Raw genomic sequence first — 5,298 nt, forward strand, 5'->3', positions numbered from 1 at the left:
ATATATATATATATATATATATATATATATATATATATATATATATATATATATATATATATATATATATATATATATATATATATATATATATATATATATATATATATATATATATATATTTTTTTTTTTTTTTTTTTTTTTTTTTTTTTTTTTTTTTTTTTTTCCCAGTTCATCGCCTCACTTCAGCCAAGGTGGCACATAACTTGGACATCACAACCACCACCACCACTCCAGCACTTTAATATCACCACCCCACGACCAATACGTAAGGCATCATCACTATCATCACATCACTAACATCATATATCACCATCATCACCACAATGACTTCAAAAAGGTTCATCTGTAACATTATCCCCCACCACCACCACCACTACCACCACTACGACTACCACCACTACCATCACCACCACTACCACCACCACCACCACCACCACCACCACAGTATCACCACCACTCCCCAGCCTCATCCCAACCAATTTAAGACGAGGGAGTGTTTTAATGGACAAGCGAATCCCTTAACTAGAATAAAATAAATTTGTATTGCAAGACGAAAATTGAATTTGCATCTGGATTAACGAATTTAACTGCCGTGCCATTCTCCGCATTTGTAGCTGAAGTGGTGGTGGTGGTGGTGGTGGTGGTGGTGATTGTTGGAGTGGAGGTGGTGGTGGTGGTAGGGGTGGAGGTGGTAAGATATGTTTATGTATGTAATACGTGCATGTATGTATGTATGTATGTATGTATGTATGTATGTATGTATGTATGTACGTATGTATATATGTAGTAAGGAAAATGTCAACAGGAAAGAAAAAGAGAAATAAAAAAGGAGGAAAGTTGACAGAAGTTAGAAATGGAAGAGAAAACACAAATGAGGAAGGGAAAGGAAGGGAAAGGAAGGGAATGCATTAATGGTGAGGGAAAGGGGAGGCTAGACAAGATGAAGAGTGTGGGAGAGGGTGGAGACAGCACAGGCAAGGCAGGCTGTATCAGAGTGGAGGCGGAGCGGAGGCCAGAGAACACTGAAAGGCAGATAGGAAGTAGATGGGGAAGCATAGGGTACACAAAGGGAAGAGTCAAATAGGGCAATGTAAAGGGAAGAGAAAGGAAAAAGTAACAGGGAGGACCAAATAAGCCAGGACACGAGGGAAAGCTATAAAGGTAAAAGAAGAAGGGGAAGAAGAGGAGGAGAGGAAGGAGGAAGAGGAAGAGCTATCAGTAAGCAAGAGTAGATACAAGGTTACCAGACAGAGTGGAGAAAAGACAATAGTAAGGTAAAGGATGGAGGAGTGAGGCGTGTAAGCGATAAGAGTGGATGGTGGAGAGTGATGGAGAAGAGTGGGGGCGAAGAGTGAGGAAAGAGACAAGGAGAGGCGGTGGAGGGTGAAGAGAGGTGAGTGGAGGGACTGAAGGGAAGGCAAGGGCAGTAAAGGATGGACAATGCAGTGACTGGCGGCAGGACGATGAAGATTAACGGGGAGTAAGTGGTGGCGGCGAGAGGAGGAAGGAAGAGGGTGGGCAGGAAGGACGTTACAACACAAAGCCCGCCCGCCCGCCGCCCTGCCGTCGCCTAGGGAGCGAGGCGCCGTGAGCCCCGTCGGGCGGCGTGGGACGGCCCGCCACGCACACAATTACAGGCTTCCATTAACTTGCCAACAACAGGTATTCAGCTAATTAGACGATAATTACCTGGCGGTGATTTATTTATTTATATCATTACAACCATGTGAAATGCCTCTCCTCTACAGCCCTTAGGGAGAAACAGGAGGTGGGAGGGAGGCCGGGAGGAGTCGAGGCGGGAGGGGAGACGCTGCACGCACTGCCTTCCTCCTTTCGGCCTCAGCAACAGGAAATAAAACGTACTGTGCTCACCAGGGCTCGAACCTGGGACCTTCTGTGTGTTAGACAGACGTGATAGCCGCTACACCATGAGCACTTACGGAGCTCCTTCTAATTTGATATTCATAGACAGCCTTGCAGTGCGCTATGTGGCTACGAGTGGCAGCTTTGCCTGGCGTGTGATTATTTGTGGTGATTGGGGCGTGTTATTAGCAGCGTTGATTGAAAGCTGAGAAATAATTAGGGAGATAATTATCCTGCGTATGAGAACTGTGTGTGTGTGTGTGTGTGTGTGTGTGTGTGTGTGTGTGTGTGTGTGTGTGTGTGTGTGTGTGTGTGTGTGTGTGTGTGACGATGATGATGGTTCCTCCTACATATCATATGATAATCCCCATCTCCATCGTTCTTCTCTGCTGAATTCTCTCCCACCTAATCCTGCCTCCTCCTCCTCCTCCTCCTCCTCCTCCTCCTCCTCCTCCTCCTCCTCCTCCTCCTCCTCCTCCTCCTCCTACCAATCTAATTCTACATAATTCTCATCACAATCCTTTCCTCTACCAACCTCGACCACAGCTACCACAGCCCTGAAGGAAAGACACACACACACACACACACACACACACACACACACACACACACACACACACACACACACACTGATACAAGGAAAAAAAAATAATAGTGATATCAAAAACTATATCCTCATATGAAATTAAACACTTAAATGGCTTAAATGGCTACAGTAAAAGAAAAATAATTCAACATGAAAGACTGGAGCCATAAAAAAAATAATAATAATAATAATAATAATAATAATAATAATAATAATAATAATAATAATAATAATAATAAAAATACATCATATAAAATCTCCACAACTTATTGAGAAAGATATGTAGCTCCCCATCGCCCCCAGCATCAGAGAAAGGCGGACAGACCCACCTTCTCCCACACACCCGGGCAGGTAAGAGTATCACTCTCCCAGGCTCCCCCCAACTGTAGCAATCGACCAGCAGGCGCCGCACTCTCAGGGACCCACGCCTATTGGCTCAGCTGTCAGACCTACACTAGCCACTGATTAGTCTAGTGTAAATAGTGTCCGAGAATACCAGAGTACACTGTGTCCCTTAGGTCCACTTTGGGTCTGGAAGGGGGCGAATAAGAAAAGTGAGGAGTCGAGAGGTGAGATGGTGTAAATGCTCGCTCTTCCCATACCTGCAACATCCATAGGGTAAAAAATAAAGGAAAACGAAGTGTGCTCACCAGGGCTCGAACCTGGGACCTTCTGTGTGTTAGACAGACGTGATAGCCGCTACACCATGAGCACTTGTTATCCCGGAAGGTAGTGTCGGTTGGTAAAGCTTCATTTTCTAGTAATAATATTCGTCTGTCTGCTTCTACATACATATCAATAGTACAATGGGGAGCGAGCTAGTCTCCAGAAAGACAAGCGCTATGAAGAGTGAGAAGTAACCTGCCGAAGGGATCGTTATAAGGCTGAGTACTCCACCTCAGTATATCACATGGAAATTTAAAGTAAAACATCCGTATTCATAAACTATTCAGTGTCTGATCTAGATTACTTGTAACAGACTGTGGTGAAGGTCACTGTAACTTTCAAGAGTTCTTTCATCTTTCTAATGACGGTTTAACAAGGAATACGTACGACAGAAAAAAAAAAAACACCCCACAAAACCCCAACTGATCACTTCTGTGGCCTTTATAAACAGTAATAACAGAACAATGCGTTTAGAAATGCGTGACCTTAAAGTATCATAAACAGCACTGTTAAAAGTATTAACCTCCAGGAGCAGAGAGGCGCCTCAGGACAGTCTCTCCGGCGGCAGGAGTCAGCGCAGATGTGTTCAGCGCCTCGGCTCCCCGTCGCGGCTTTAATAAGGCTCGCGAAAGGCTGAGAAATATGATTGGCCAAAACTCCACTGATCACCTTGAATAAAACATGTAATTTGTTGCCGGCATGGGCGTTCCCGAGGGGCGTGACGTCATTGAACCCCCGACACACAGGCCTTTCTTAATATTACCTTGCGAACCCCTCCCTCCGACCCCTCTCTCTCCTCTTTCAGCACCCCCTCCCTTTCCCTACGTTCACTGCCCTTATCACCCACACCTTAAAAAATAATAATAAAGATAATAATGATGATGATAATATAAATAAAGCATGCATAATTTCATTGTTGTTGTTGTTGTTGTTGTTGTTGTTGTTGTTGTTCGTGGTGGTGGTGGTGGTGGTTTTCTTATTCTTATTTCTATTCTTATTCTTCTTCCTCCTCCTCCTCCTCTTCTTCCTCCTCCTCCTCATAGATCCACACCTCATCCCAAAACCCATTACTACCATACATACACTAACCTTCTCTCTCTCTCTCTCTCTCTCTCTCTCTCTCTCTCTCTCTCTCTCTCTCTCTCTCTCTCTCTCTCTCTCTCTCTCTCTCTCTCTCTCTCTCTCTCTCTCTCTCTCTCTCTCTCTCTCTCTCTCTCTCTCTCTCTCTCTCTCTCTCTCTCTCTCCATTCCTAAGCATCTCTTGATCTTTATTAATTCTTACCTCCTCACATCATACTACTGAACCCTTTCACCTTATCTCATCCCTCCTCCTCCTCCTCCTCCTCCTCCTCGTCTTCCCTCACCCAGGAGACACAAAAGATTGGCGGTCACGTCAGAATCAAACGATGTGGAATAATAGAGAGGCAACATTTAGCCACGATTGCCAGTCCCACGCAAAGGTCAACGAGGAGTCATGAGAAGGGGGAGAGGGGGGTGCGTTTTATTCTGACTTTCTCTCTCTTTTTTGGGGGCAGAGTGGGGAGAAGGTGGAAGAGTGGGGGAGAGGAAGGGATACTGTTTAATTGAGCACTTTATTTTTTTCTCGCTCTCTTTGTTTTGCTTCTCTCTTTTGCTTTTGATTTATTTTTTTATTTATTTACTTTTTTATTCTATTTATTTTTTTCTATTTATTTATTTATATTTTTTTTTTTTTGGGGGGTGAGAGAAATATCATATCTTTAAGTAGGATGTTTGGTGCCTCCTGTGTGCGCCTGTGTGTGTGTGTGTGTGTGTGTGTGTGTGTGTGTGTGTGTGTGTGTGTGTGTGTGTGTGTGTGTGTGTGTGTGTGTGTGTGTGTGTGTGTGTGTGTGTGTGTTATACGTTAAAGTTCTACAACACACACACACACACACACACACACACACACACACACACACACACACACACACACACACACACACAGAGGAGTGAGTCTTCTGAATTGGATCATTAATTATTTATCAAGACGAAGGGTCTCGCCTCCTCAAATTATTCCTTAGCGGAGGGAGGGAGGGAGGGAGGAAGGGAGGGAGGAAGAGAAGAAGGGAGAAAAGTAAGTAGGAAGACGGTGATTGAATCTGGCTCAATGTCTTTTTTTACTTTCCACACACACACACACACACACACACACACACACACAC

At 44.3% G+C, this 5,298-nt stretch overlaps 2 non-coding genes across 2 annotated transcripts; both read right to left on the bottom strand.

Moving 5' to 3' along the window:
• Nucleotides 1-1,866: 1,866 nt before the first annotated feature.
• Trnav-aac (transfer RNA valine (anticodon AAC)) lies at nucleotides 1,867-1,939 on the bottom strand. The gene has a single exon. It is a non-coding gene; the product is annotated as a tRNA-Val (tRNA).
• A 1,154-nt stretch (nucleotides 1,940-3,093) lies between these two features.
• Nucleotides 3,094-3,166, bottom strand: Trnav-aac (transfer RNA valine (anticodon AAC)). The gene has a single exon. It is a non-coding gene; the product is annotated as a tRNA-Val (tRNA).
• Between the last annotated feature and the right edge of the window lie 2,132 nt (nucleotides 3,167-5,298).

The sequence above is a fragment of the Scylla paramamosain genome, chromosome 9, assembly GCF_035594125.1.
Source record: "Scylla paramamosain isolate STU-SP2022 chromosome 9, ASM3559412v1, whole genome shotgun sequence".
Taxonomy (NCBI): domain Eukaryota; kingdom Metazoa; phylum Arthropoda; class Malacostraca; order Decapoda; family Portunidae; genus Scylla; species Scylla paramamosain.